Raw genomic sequence first — 15,242 nt, 5'->3', positions numbered from 1 at the left:
CTAGAGGCCCGGTGCACGAATTCGTGCACCAGTGGAGTCCCTTAGCCTGGCCTGTGGGATCAGGCCGAAACCAGCTCTCCAATGTGCCCCAAGGAGTCCCAGATTGCGAGAGGGTGCAGGCCAGGCCGAGGGACCCCACTGGTGCACAATCAGGGCCTGGGAGGGACACAGGAGGTTGGCCAACCGGGGAGGGATCGCAGAAGGGCTCCAGGGCATGTCCAGCCCATCTCACTCAGTCCCAATTGTCCAGACCGCAGCAGTAAGCTAACCTACTGGTTGGAGCGTCTGCCCCCTGGTGGTCAGTGCACATCAGTGAGCAGTTGAGCAGCCTTAGCATATCATTAGCATATTATACTTTGATTGGTTGAATGTCCGACCAGGCACTTAGCATATTAGGCTTTTATTATATAGGACTAGTAGCTCGGTGCACGAAATTCGTGCACGGGGGTAAGGAGGAGGGGAAGGGCCCCTCAGTCTGGCCTTCACCCTCTCCAATCTGAGACCCCTCAGGATTATGTCCAACTACCTGTTTGTGCCCACACTTTTAACAGATAACAGCTCCATTGTTGTTTCTTTCTTATGCTTAAAACCATTGGAATTAGTAGGTATTCAAAGTGTGTATACATTTTGGGGGGACACCCTGTATATCTCTAGTCAGCGGTGAAAGAAACCAACAGCAGATTTGGAACCCCCAGACAGAGAACCTCGCTCACTCCCCACATCTCCCCACTTCACTTTCCACCTTCGTGAGCAGCAAGAGAATCAACGTTTTCTCTTATTTGGAAAAGCACGTCTTGTCACCCGCTGCCTGGCAGGAGTGCACTAGGCCCCAAGCAAGCGAGGCTCAGTCAGGGCAGCCTTCGCTCATGGGTGCTGGCACCCAAAGTGCGCATTGCTCCTCTACAGTCGCCCCGACTATCCCACTGTTTCACTGAGAGGATGGAATTCCTCTCTACCTCTGGGTTCTTGATCTTGAATACTGACCGAAGGCACCTCAGCGAGGGCCGCCCGCACCCACCAGGTGTGTCTGTCTGCATCTGCTCCTGCCTCAGCACCTGCATTAACCCCCTAGAGGTGATCTCGTAGCTGCACTGGCCTCCGTGGGAACAGGGCATCACCAGTCCACCCTCTCACTGTCATCTCACAGGCGCCCACCCTCAGCACCCAGAACACCCAGACACTCTCCAAAGGATGTGAGCGCATCAGAGGGGATGTGTGCACATCCTGTGGGGGTGTTAGGCATGCTGGGTTGATGGAAGTGCGGTGGAGAGGCCGGGGGGGAACTTGTGCACACCTTGGTTTGCAACTGTTGCAGGCACAGGAGGGTGACAATGTGCTGGGGGATGTTCGCATGCTGGGGCCTCTGGCTTTGCAGATCCACAAACCCCCGTGGTACAACCAGGAGGACATCAGTCTGGCCCACCACGGTGGCTGTCCCTGCGATCCTGTACCGTCTGGGCCAGGAGGCGGATCTTGAGCAGCCACTCCTGGGCGCTGATGGCCTGCAGGCGCTACTTCAGCTCAGCCTGCAGGCTCTGCTTGACGCGCTCACAGCTGTCACCACTGCCATGTGGGGAGTACAGGCCACCCTCCCGCCGGCCTGCCTCCCCTGTCCAGAGGCTCTCTGCGCTGCTCACCTGCCCAGAGTGACTGGGGCTGGGCGGAAGCCAGGCGTCCTGCCCTGCCCAACCCCGGTCGATCTGCCCCTGTGCGAGCTGCTGCCCCGCTGGGAAGGGTCACGGATCCGGGTCCCGGGACCACGGACAGCCTCAAGCACTCCCCCCCGCCCGGCAGGGTCACGGATCCAGGTCCCGGGACAGCAGACAGCCTCAAGCGCTGCCCCCGCCCGCCAGGTCATGGATCTGGGTCCCAGACCGCAGACAGCCTCAAGCGCTGCCCCCCATCCGGCAGGGTCACAGATCTGGTCTCGGACTGCGGACAGCCTTGCCCGCTGCCGCCCGCCTTCAGTATGCAAATTAGCCACCATCTTGTTGCTTCAGGGTGGGGGTCCCCACTGGGGTGCCTGGCCAGTCTGGGTGAGGGGCTGAGGGCCGTTTTCAGGCTGGCGGGCGACTGAAGCTCCCAACTTCTCCTTTTTTTCTTTTATTCTGGGATTTATTCACCTTCTGTGGCTGTCACTGGAGCTGAGAGCCAGCTTTAGCTCTGAGGCCCAGCTACAGCTCTGAGACCTCGGCTGCTGAAAGCAGGGATCTGGGTTTGTTTGGATTCTATAATTGAAACACTGTTGCAATCCTGCTGGCTGAAGCCTGGCTGGCCGAAAGCAGGTTTCTGGGTTTTGTTTAACTTTTATAATTGCAACATTGTTTCTTAGAGTGCAAGCTCAGAGGCCAGCAGTGGCAGGCAGGGAACCTTGGCTTCCTTCATCACTGGAGCAAGCAAGCCTCCTGTTCACTTCAGCTGCCTGGCTGCCGGCCGCCATCTTGGTTGGCAGTTAATTTGCATTTCGCCCTGATTAGCCAATGGGAAGCATGTCGGAGGTATGGTTAATTACCATGTTTGTCTATTATTAGATAGGATAGCTATCAACAGGATAATTTTAGCTAGTTATACCAGGTAACATTTTATATGCATTAAAACATTTAATCCTTACAAAGAGCCAGTGAAGGAGGGATCTTATTCAGTTTTGTATATGAGGAAACTGAGATACACAGCGAGTCTGAGGATACTCAGCTGGTAAGGAGCAGTTAGGATTTGAAATCAGATGGTCTAGCTCTGTAAGTCACTGCTGAGCAGAAGAGCCCAAGAGAAGTAACACTATATAGAAAGTAGAAACAAAATATTCATTGTGTTCTAAAATAAGCAAATGTATGCATTTTCAGTAGTCAGAACAACTAGCCAGATCTAACAGGGATTGCTTGCAACGGGGACGGCAGGATGGGTTGTGGTGGGATGTTGATATTATGGAAGCCAAGGAATTGTCTGTTACAGTGGAGATTTACTTGAAAACATTACTTACAGGCCACCTTATTATCCACAAGATAATATTTAGTTCAACTGCCAGTCATTGACTTGAACCACGTAGGAAAGAAATTTGGGGCAATGTGTGGAAGTTAGCATTAATCAGACTATTAAAATTTTAAAATTGTATTTGATCCCTAGCTACCCATTTATTTTTCCGAGGCATCTAATGTTATAAGCTTGTGATGTGTTCTTATATTTGATGTATCCATGCCCACAAACATAGAGTGTCCCTCAAAATGTATACACACTTTAACAGCTGGTAGCTCAATTGATGTTTCTTTCTTTTCAGATTTAGCCCATTGGAATTAAAAATTATTCAACGTGTGTATACATTTTGGGAGGACACCCCATAAGTTTGTAATATATACTTCCTCCGTTCTACACCAATGGTAAAATACATACACATTAATGGATCTGTACACAGCCAGTTTTCAGAGTTTTGTGTTCACTGAAAGTTTTTATATCAGGATATAACAATGTAGTACTGTGCTTTAATATGATAGTCACTTGCGACATAGGTCTATTAAATTAAAGAAAATTAAAAATTCAGTCCCCCAGTGGCTTTAGCACATTTTCACTTGCACAGTAGCTACATGTGACTGGCTGGTGGCTACCTGTTGGACAGGGCAGGTATGGGACATTTCCATTATTACAGAAAGTTCTTTTGCACAGCATTAATATGGCAGATTAAAGTAATCCTAACCTCTTTAATATTTGAGAGCATCTTTATAGTGTATAATAGAATAGTGCCTAGTTTTTATTGGAGTCAAAGGTAAATTCTAGCTTGGCACTTATAAATGTATTGATATATAATTAGCTCTTGGGCTAAAACTTGAAGCTACCAACTAGTATTACTTAGAACAAGTAAATTTCTCATCTTCATGCCCTGACCGGTTTGGCTCAGTGGATAGAGCGTCAGCCTACAGACTGAAGGGTCCCAGGTTCGATTCCGGTCAAGGGCATGTACCTTGGTTGCGGGCACATCCCCAGTGGGGGGTGTGCAGGAGGCAGCTGATCAATGTTTCTCTCTCATCAATGTTTCTAACTCTCTATCCCTTTCCATTCCTCTCTGTAAAAAATCAATGAAATATATTAAAAGAAAATTCTCATCTTCAAAATAGTTTGAACTTGACTTTAACTCTCATTCAAATGCACAATCAACATTCTGAATGTTAAGTAACAAGTCAACCCTAAGGTGTTCTTGAGCCATTCAAAGTTCTTGCCCATGGTTATTACGTAATGATGAAGGATAATATTGATATACATGGTGTTCCAGCAAGGTGCTGTCATTATCACACCATTCCTCACCTGATGATGATGAACTGAGGACTGGTGCGCCCAAATGATAAGGAGAGAAGTTACAAGTTTACCACACTTTATGTAAGAAATAAGTTCCTGGAAGTTGTGTAAATTAAATATTTTTAAATCTTTATTTTTAAAAGCACCTAAAGATCATGATTTAAAGAAATCCTTTTGCCATGTGAATCCTATTATCTCTGTTTTGTGTAATCCTGTTTAAAGGTGATTGACTAGATTGCTCCTGGAACTATAGCAGGTCAGGTGAGTTAGAAGGACATTAAAGAATTGGGTGATAGATGGTCTAATACCAATAGTATTGGAATTTCCAAGAAGTTGCTTGGATTGGTTTAATTTCTTTATGATACTTTTTGTATGGATTGGCCCATGTCAAAATTTATTGAGCGCTTACTATATACTATGGTGTGTGTGTGTGTGTGTGTGAGAGAGGGGGGGTGGGGACTGACTAGAAGAAGGAAGATAATGCAGTGTTAACAACCCAGTCACTCCTGCTGGTCTAGGGCAGTGGATGTCTCATCCAGATGATCCCCTCCTCCGTGAACCAGAACAGTGAAATTACTCCTGGCTGTGGCCTCTGGCTTTCTTAGCTTCAGTGAGGTCTGCCTGGATCAGAAACAAGCACTTGGGAATTGTGGGCCAGTGATGGCCAGGCTATTTCAAGTATAGACTATGTTGTGATCCTAATATGAATTCACTGAATGGGAGGTATTCTGAGCTATGCCAATAAAGAATTTATTTGTGGCTCTGGCTGGTTTGGCTCAGTGGATAGAATGTTGGCCCTCAGACTGAAGTGTCCCAGGTTCAATTCTGGTCAAGGGCATGTACCTCCGTTGCAGGCTCCATCCCCAGCCCTGGTTGGACACAAAATTCCTGGATTTTTATAAGCATGCTGTTATTTCTGCCATCTTAGAAAAACAGACTAAAACAATAACACACTAAAAAACCCTTCAACTACTTTCCTATTTCCCTTTACAGCAAAACTCACAGGAGTCATCTATTCTTGTAGTTCTTCCATTTTCTCAGAAGCCCACTCCAATCAGGCTTTTGTCAGTATCTCCACTCACCCTGTCCTTGACCTCCATCCCACTCAGTACAGTGGTCCATCATATATATATATATATATATATATTAGAGGCCTGATGCACGAAAACTCATGCCAAAGTAGGCCTTCCTGACCCCAGCTGCCAGCACCAGCTTCCCTCCGGCATCCGGGTCCTGGGCTTTCCCTCCTCCGGCCACCTGCAGGCATCCAGGACCGGGCCGGCTTCCCTTGGGCCCTGGCTTTGTCAGGAAGGATGTTTGGACATCTGGAAGGTGGTTTAGGTGTCCAGTCTAATAACCACATTACCCTTTTATTATTATAGATATTTTTAATTGATTTTAGAGAAGGGAGAGAGAGAAACATCAATGAGAGAGAAACATCAACATTGATTGACTACCTCCTATACCAGCACACCTCCTGCTGGGGATCGGGCCCACAACGCGGGCATATGCCCTGACTGGGAACCTAACTGATGACCTCTTGGTGCATGAGTCCATGCTCAACCACTGAGCCACACCAGCCAGGCACAGTGATCAATCTTAAATTCTCATCTTACTTGATCTCTTAGCAGCATTTGACACTGAGTTCTTTGGCTTCCAGAACTCCACTCTCTGAGTTCTCCACCTACCCCACTGGCCACTCTTCAGGGCTTTTTGCAAGTTCCTCCTCATTTCTCTTACCTCCAAGCATTGGAGTGTCCCAGGGCTACACTTTTCAGTCCACATTCCTTCTCTGAGTAAGTCAATTCTATTACTTCAAAAACCATTGTTGGCACCTGAACCTTGAACCCTAGATTCAAATCCAGTTGCCTTCTTGACATCTCCACTTGGCTGAGGTGGTAGATTATATGGTTGTCCCCATTATTCACTGCCCTTATGTAAGAGTACTATACATCTCAGGTGAATAAACCTCCCATTGCCATGTGACTTGCAGTACCTCCCATTGACAGTAGACTCCACCGTGAAACAGGCTTTGGCCAATAAGATGTGAGCGTAAGTGGCATATGCCATGTTTGAGCAGGTATTTCACGAGCTAGCGCACTATCCTGCCATAGTTGTTTTCCCTCTTCCCTGAGAATGGTATGTTTCAGAGAGGGGCTGTTTTTCTACCTAGATTTTTTTTAATGGAAAAGATATGGGACAGAAAGGCAACCAACCAATGTGTTCTGAGCACCACTGAAATTTGGGAGATGACTAATATTTCAAACTCAACATACCCAAAAGCAAAATCCCCAATTTTTTCACTGTCAAAAAAAAAAAAAATCTCTTGCAGTCTTGTTCTTACCAATAAGTGGTATTTTCATAATTTCAATTGCCCAAAACCTTGGACTCATGCCTAACTCTTCCATTTCTTATACAATGGACATTCAACACCTGAGCAAGATTCACTGCTGTATATTTGGAACCCATTTATCATCATCTCAATTATTATCTAATGTCGGCCATCATCCTATCTTGCTTGAATTTTCAAAATAGCCTCTTAACTGGTTTCCCCCGCAATCCTAGCCCACACATTCTATTTCAGCGCAGCAGCTTGTCATGTTTTGAAAATATGTCAGATCATGTAATTTCTTTTCTCAGAGCCCTCCTATGGCTTTTCATCTCACACAGAATAACAAAGTCCTAAAGAAGCTAACAAGTCCTCCCTGAGTTCTCTCTCTCTCTCTCTCTCTCTCTCTCTCCTCTCTCTCCATTTCCTACTGTTCTCTCCCTCACTGTTCCAGCCTGGCCTTTCTGCTTTTCATACACCCTAAGCATGTGCTCAACTCCAGGCCTTTCCAGCGCCTGAAGTATTCATCCCATCACTACCTGCACAGCATGCTGCTTCAAATATCTGCTCCAAAGCCACCTGGTCAGTGAGGCCTTTCTCTGCTGCCCCTTATAAAATGGCAAACCCTGTATTTCTCCCTCTTCCCTCTAATTTTTCCCTGATTTGATTTTGACCAGAGCACTTATTACCTGACATATTATAATTTTACCCTTGTTCACTCTCCCCCTATCTCTGCTACAGCACAACAACCATTAGAGCTGGGTCTCTAGAAGCTAGAATGGCATCTGACACATAGTAGGCATTCAGTAATTATTTGTTGAATAAGTGAGTGTTTCATGTATGATCCTAGTCTCTAGGGGTATAAAGATCAAAAAGACTTAGACCGAGTTTGTGAGACAGGCATGCTGATGTGCTGCTGGTGGAGTGTGAATTGGGGCCACCCGTCTGGAGGGTACTTTTGTAGTAGGCGTCAAGGGTCTGGAAAATGTTCCTATCTTTTGACCTAGTCATTCCACTTCTAGGAATACACTCTAAGGAAATAGTTGCTTCTGTAGGAAAAACTGGGAAAATGGTTAAAGAAATATGGCATACTTTTAAGTAGAATATAATGCAGACTTTGGAAGCATTTTGTGCAGAATATTTAATAATATGGCAAAATGCTTATAATAGTAAAAAAGGAATACACACCTAGCACTTCAAGTTGTTACTGCTACATTTGGGTTTGGGGTGGGAGATGTCCTTTTCTTTTTATTGTGCACTCTAAAAACATTTTTATGAGCAACTATTAGTTTTATTAATTTTAGAAAACACCTAAGACTCTTTAGGGGCAAAATAAGAACAGGATGCATGGCTATATTGAGAATAATTTCCATTTTATACACATAGAAAAAGGACTGAACAGAAGTACACTAAATAAATATTAACAATGCTAAAAAATGAATACTTTTTTCTCTTGTTATTTACAGACTTCCTACAATGAGCTTGTCTTTTGTAATAAAAAGATAGTTAAAAGTGTGAACAGCCCTGGCGGGGTAGCTTAGCTGGTTAATGCATCCTCTCGATATGCCAAGGTTACGGGTTCAATCCCGTTCAGGACACATACAAGAATCAACCAATGAATGCATAATAAATGGAACAACAAATCAATGTTTCTCTCTCTCTCTAAAAATTAATAAATAAAATTTAATTTGAAAGGATGAATAAGCCCAGCGGGCGTGGCTCAGTGGTTGAGCGTTGACCTATGAGCCAGGAGGTCACGGTTCGATTCCCGGTCAGAGCACATGCCTGGGTTGCGGGCTCTATCCCCAGTGTGGGGAGTGCAGGAGGCAGCCGATCAATGATTCTCTCTCATCATTGATGTTTCTATCTCTCCCTTTCCCTTCCTCTCTGAAATCAATAAAAATATTTTAAAAAACATTTCGTGTCAAACTAAAGTGTGAGAATCCTTGAATTAGAATTTTATTTGTAGTGCCTCCTTTCAAAAGGAGGCAAGAACCAAAAATTTTAAAGGGAAAAGACAGAAGATAGCTAATTTCTTGTTTTTAACTTGGGTTAAATTTAACATCATGAGATTTCAAAAGTTTCCCATAGGGATTTCCACACCCAGTGATGGGGCATATACTGTTAGAACTCAACATGGTGGTGTGCTTAACTCTGTTTATATACTCTCAGATCTCACTACTGGTCATTGTAAAACAGTGTCAGAGAAGACTGAAAAATGAAATTTAAAAACAGCCTTTAATCATTATATTCACTTAACAAATATTTTTTAAAAAATATATTTTATTGATTTTTTTACAGAGAGGAAGGGAGAGAGATAGTTAGAAACATCGACAAGAGAGAAACATCAATCAGCTGCCTCCTGCACACCCCCTATTGGGGATGTGCCCGCAACCAAGGTACATGCCCTTGACCAGAATCGAACCTGAGACCCTTCAGTCTGTAGGCTGACGCTCTATCCACTGAGCCAAACTGGTCAGGGCAACAAATATTTTTTGAGTGCCTTGTGTCACTAGGCTCTGCACGACCCCGTAACTACCTGGGCAGCGTGGGTAGGAAAGCCTCCTCCAGGAAGAGCCCTTCAAGGCCAGGCACACAGTGAGTGGGGGTGGAGCGTGTTCTAGACGAGGGACAGATATGTGCAGAATATGTCCATTGCTCTTCAATGGATAGTATGTCCAATCAGGCTAACCCAGTCTTATTCTAACAAGAATTTCAGCGTGCATCTTCATTCCCTGAGTGTTGATACGGATGGTCTATAGCCTTCAGTACTGAGTGAATTCCACTTTGCTACATTTCTGCAGGATCTGGAGAATCATAATGGATAAGAGTCTCGTGCCTGTTTTGAAATGGTATATATACTGTCTCTTGTGGTTCTGTGTATCTAATGTGTTTCCTCCTAAGTGTAGCTTCAAGGTATTGTTTCCTGCTGTACTTCTGAATTGTGGGTTACCCATTCTCAGTAGAGATATTAAATAAACCTGAGAAAACTCTAAAACCCATTTTTATTGTAATTTTTCTTATTGAATTCTAGATATAGCCTTAGATGATTTAGTAAGAGATGAAAGGAGAGGTGGCTGTTAAACTCAGATTGAAGCAATTTAACATTTTATGGGCAGTGTATATTTGATATAGAATTTCTGTTTCTTCTAAATGTAAAAAAGTCTGGACCTCCAGAAGGAAAGAAATATATGTCATAGTTGTTTCCACCTCATTTGATCCATGGGACTTCTTTTCTGCCCAGCCCTGGCGTTCCTCCTGGGGGAGGGTCTCAGCTACCGTCACTTCTCTGAGGCCTTGCTGTGTCCTGAAGACAGGCCTAGTGTTGCAACAGGACCACCCCTTAAAGCTTGGCAGTGTTTTCAGATTAAAGGAATTCAATTTTTCTTATTAGTTATTTACTTCATTTATTTTTTTGAGGTATAACGGACATACAACATTATAATAGTTTCAGGGGTACAGCATAGTGATTTAATATTTGCATATATTACAAAATGATGGCCACAATAAGTCTAGTTAAGGCCTGTCACCATACTTAGTTACCAAATGTTCCCCTTGTGATGAGAACTTTTGAGATCTATTCTCTTAAAAACTTTCTTTTTAAAAGAATATATTTATTGATTTTTTTGTTTGAGAGAGAGAGAGAGAGAGAGAGAGAGAGAGAGAGAGAGAGAGAGAGAAATATCAACTTGTTATTCCACTTATTTGTGCATAGGTCAACACTCAGTCACTGAGTCATACTGGCCAGGCATGGCTACATTAAGACATGATAGTAGTTATTAGGGTTGTAATATTTAAAGAAAGATCACTATAAATTCTCTTATAAAAGAATATTTTTTACCTAATTAACTGGGGGGAGGTGTCTAAATTTGGAATTGTACCCAAAATATGACCATAAAATAATGTCAATAGTATTTTTAGTAAACATTAAAGTTCAACTCTTATTCTAACAATGCTGCCCTCTTCAGGATATGTTTGGAACACCTGCTTGGGAGTTAACTAGAGTATATGTGACCCATTTGTAAAAATAGGTTTGACGGAATGTCACTATTTCACCTGTTGAGGATAAATTTGATTTTTAGGAAGCAGTCAAACCTAATTAGACCCAAGACTGATGAAGATGGTGGATGGCTAAGCTGGGTTATTGATTGAAAAAAAGGAACACTATTACAAAATCTATTTTGTGTTTGTGAATCATCAATTCATTTTGTAGGAGGAAACCTAACCATTCTATGAACATTGTTAAAATAAGTTCCTGTCTTTTTGTTGTAGACAAAAGGCACCTGGGATCAGCAACCTTGGTACATGGGTTCTGGCCAGGAAAGAATTCAGAGCCAAGACCCAAACTATAAGAGAACATCTCTATATATAAAAGCCTAACCGACCATTATGACCGAACTACCAGAACGACCACTTGACTGGTTACTATGACGCGCACTAACCACCAGGGGGCAGTCCCTCAATGCAGGAACTGACCCCTGGTGGTCAGTGCGCTCCCACAGTGGAAGCGCCGCTCAGCCAGAAGCCAGGCTCATGGCTGGCGAGCACAGCTGTGGCGGCAGGCGCAGTGGGTCCGGGATGAGTGGCAGCAGAGTTGTGCCTGGCCCTGGCTGGGGCTCCTCCCCAGCTGCTTGCTGCTTCAGCACTGCTACACCCCTCGGGGGGATGTCAGACTGCCAGTTTCGGCCCAGTCCTGGATTGTGAGAGGGTGCAGGCCAGGCTAAGGAACCCCACTCATGCATGAATCTGTGCACTGGGCCTCTAGTACTAGTATAAAAGCCTAAGTGACCGGACGACTGGACAACCGGCTGGTAGCTATGATGCACACTGACCACCAGGGGGCAGGCGCTTAATGCAGGAGCTGCCCCCTAGTGGTCAGTGTGCTCCCATAGCAGGAGCGCCGCTCAGCTGACAGATGGCACCAGACACCAGGCTCACAGCTGGCGAGTGCAGCTGCAGGGGTACAAACCTCTCCTGTGGACACTCTCCCTGCGTGCCCAAGTGGCGGTAGGCACAGTGGGCCAGGATGAGTGGAAGCAGTGCGGCACCCAGCCGGGGCCCAGGCTCCTCCCCGGCCACCTGCTGCTTTCCTCATTACTTTGTGCTGTGTGGGATTGACATGGAAAGGGAGCTGCTGGGGCCTGATGAGCTGGCAGATAAGGTCGGGCTGCAGCGGCATGGAGGTCCACTGATCCCCACAGGCCAGGCCAAGGGACCCCACCGGTGCACAAGTCCATGCACCGGGCCTCTAGTACGAACAGCTGAATGACCTCCGGAAGTCCTTCCGGACAACCTTCCAGACTAAGCCAGGGCTGCGAGGGTTGGGGCAAGTCGCTGTGGCTGCGAGGGCTGAGCCCCATGCATGAATTTTGTGCATTAGGCCTCTAGTTTATAAAATCACAGAGATAGGAAAAATAATTTCTAGAAGAAATGGGCTTAGGATACAAGTTATAGAATTAAAGGAAGGGCCCTAGTTGCTTGGGAGTGAGGAAGGTAATGGTAATCTGCCTTGGGGGAGGGGAAGGAAACGGGAGAGGACCTAGGAGGGAGAGAGCGCTGGGTCCTCTGTCCCAATGGTTTTAAGGTGGAGTTTTTAGGAGAGGTCCCAGGGGAAGATCTTAATCCAGGGGTGGGCAAACTTTTTGACTCGAGGGCCACAATGGGGTCTTAAACTGGACCGGAGGGCCGGAACAAAAGCATGGATGGAGTGTTTGTGTGAACTAATACATGTTAACACTGCTGCTGGTGAAGGAGCGGAGGGGAGAGCAAGAGAACCCTCCGCTCTTTCGGCTCCGCGGGCCGGATAGAACAGCTGAACGGGCCAGAACCGGCCCGCAGGCCGCAGTTTACCCACGGCTGTCGGCTGTCTTAATCAGTGGTTCTCAACCTTCCTAATGCCGCGACCCTTCAATACAGTTCCTGATGTTATGGTGACCCCCAATTTCATTGTTACAAATTGAACATAATTAAAGCATAGTGATTAATCACAAAAACAGTATGTAATTATATATGTGTTTTCCGATGGTCTTAGGCGACCCCTGTGAAAGGGTCATTTGACCCCCAAAGGGGTCGCGACCCACAGGTTGAGAACCGCTGATCTTAATAGAATGTTCAGCAGTTTTCCAGGTGTGTCCTTTCAGGGTTGTGGTCTCCACTGACTGATTGACCGGCACCAGGGCAGGGGGTCATTATTCAATGCAGCTGGTCCTGAGGTCAGCCAGGGGGTCACTAGTTTGGTTTTGTTGCCCTTTGGGACCTAGAGCTGAAATACAACTGTGGCCTAAATGTTGTCTCTAGGGAGTAAAGGTCAGGGGGCCCAAACCGCAAGACCAGGGATATGCTAGGGGAGGAAAAGCCACCCTGGGGGTGAGGTTCCACCCAGCAACTGTCCTTTGCTGGGCACCTGGGCTTCCCACACTGCTGACCTTCTGTACCTGGCCTGCTTTACCCCAGCTTCAGTTTTCTTAAATGGAGAGAACAGAATCACCCAACCTCAGATGGATTAAATAAGACACCAGATGTAAAATATTATCCTGTTTCATGCCTAGTAAGAGACTGATATTATCACTATCATCCTCGAAGGTAATTCAAATAGAAGTGGCCTTGACTATTGCCCCAGCTTACTGCCTCGAGCAGTTTCTAGGCTGCAGCACAGATGAAGATAACCCAAACGGCCTGGAGATCTCTGAGGTGGAACTGGAGTTCAAGGAAGATAGAATTTGTTGAGCATAGTATAAGAGAGAAGGGAAGTACACTGAGAGAAAGCTCTGGATATCTGTAAAGACATTCCCTTGAGTGTGGTTAAGTACCGATCAGTGCATAGAAATGCCTCAAAACTGGGAAAACTTGGAAGTCAGTAGGTCTAACAATTCCCAGAGCTCACACAAAGCTGGGAATAGTTTGTTTTACCATCAGCCAGAAGGGAGAGAAACCTTATATGCAGAACATTCGGTAGAGTCTTTGGCAGGGTCACACCTTAGTGAGGTTAAGTTAGTAAAGGCTCCTCTGACCTGCCCTACAAAGCATAAATGCAAACCTCAAAAGAAGCAAACTGACCTGCAAGTATTCCATCCTAGAACAAAATCAACACTTCGTAAAATAATACAACAAAATCCACCGGTCAACAACCTAGGATCCACAATATTTAGCATCTAATCAATAATTCCTAGCAGGAAAAGACAACCCTTAACTGGGAGAAAAAGCAATCAATAGATACAGACCCAGAAAGGATAGAGATGAAGAGATCAGCTGACAGGAACTTAAATACAGGTATATAAATATAGATTTCCTCGGGATCATAAATGAAAACACTGTGGGTGAAAAGGGGTTCTATGGGAAGTAACCTCACAGGGTGACCTGCTTTTAAATTCCTAACTGGGCAGGTCATAGAGGGTAGTCACGCCCCAGGCATGTAACTGCTTTACTTAAAGGCTTCTCTCTGTCGTAAGCACGCCCTGTCCATTGTTTCTGTGCATCTAGGTTAACACCCGCTTCTAAAGCATGACCTTCCTCAAAGGAGTTTAGAATCTTAAGTAGCTGGTGATCTGATCCCTGCCTTGCTTTCTCCCACCCTCATGCAATCTTCCTTACATTCGCTCTTTAATTTTAGATGTATAAAAGAAACTGCAAAACTGTTATTCTCTGGAGCCTTTGAATCTTGCTCCCTGGCATATGTCATCAGTTTGGCTCAAATACACTCATAAAAATTCTCTACAGGTTTGTATGCTTCTTTATGTTGACAATATGAACATAATAAGGACAGATGTGAATGAATATATATATATTTTCATATATATTTGTAACAGATGGAAACTTTAAGAAATAAGTAATACCATATTTGAAAAGAAAAATACATTAGATGGGATTAGTAGCAGATTGGGCACTGAGAAAGACAGAGTTAATGAACTTCAAGCAACAAACACTATCCAAAATAAAGCGCAAGCAGAAAAAAAAGAGCCCATGTGACCTGTGAGACAATATCACGCAGTCTAATATATGTGTGTATTCGTTTGCAATTCTATTATAACAGCTTAACACACATTGATGGCTTGAGACAACACAAATGCATTACCTTTTAATTCTGAAGACTCTGTTCAACGAGGGCCTCACAGTGGTGAGGGGGATGATTTCCTTCTGGAGGCCCCAGAGAGGAATCCTCTTCCAGCTGCTAGAGGCACTGCATCTGGCTCGAGGCTTCCTCCATCTCCCTCAACACCAGCAACAGTGAGTCAGGTCCTCACGTTCATCACTCTGACTTCCTCGTATGCTTCTTTCTCTCACTTTTAATAACTCTTGTGATTATACTGGCCCACCCAGATAATCCCGGGTAATCTCCCTGTTTTAAGGTCCCCTTTGCCATGTGACCCGACATATTCACAAATTCTGGGGGTTAGGGCACAGGTGCCTTTGAGGAGTCATTATTCTGTTTCCCAGAACATGCAATTAGAGTGCCGGAAGGAGAGGAGAGAGCAGTAAGGACAGAAAATATATTTGAAGAAATGAGTGAAAAAATTTCCCCATATAATTAAAAAGCTAAACCCACAGATCCAAGAAGTTCAACACCTTTCAAGCAGAAATATAAAGAAATAAATATAAAGAAAGCCATACCAAGGTACATCACAGTCAAATCTGA

This window comes from Myotis nattereri, assembly GCF_964212035.1.
Source record: "Myotis nattereri genome assembly, chromosome: 1".
In the NCBI taxonomy this organism is placed as follows: domain Eukaryota; kingdom Metazoa; phylum Chordata; class Mammalia; order Chiroptera; family Vespertilionidae; genus Myotis; species Myotis nattereri.
The sequence above is the reverse complement of the archived record's forward strand: the minus strand, read 5'-3'. Positions refer to the sequence as shown.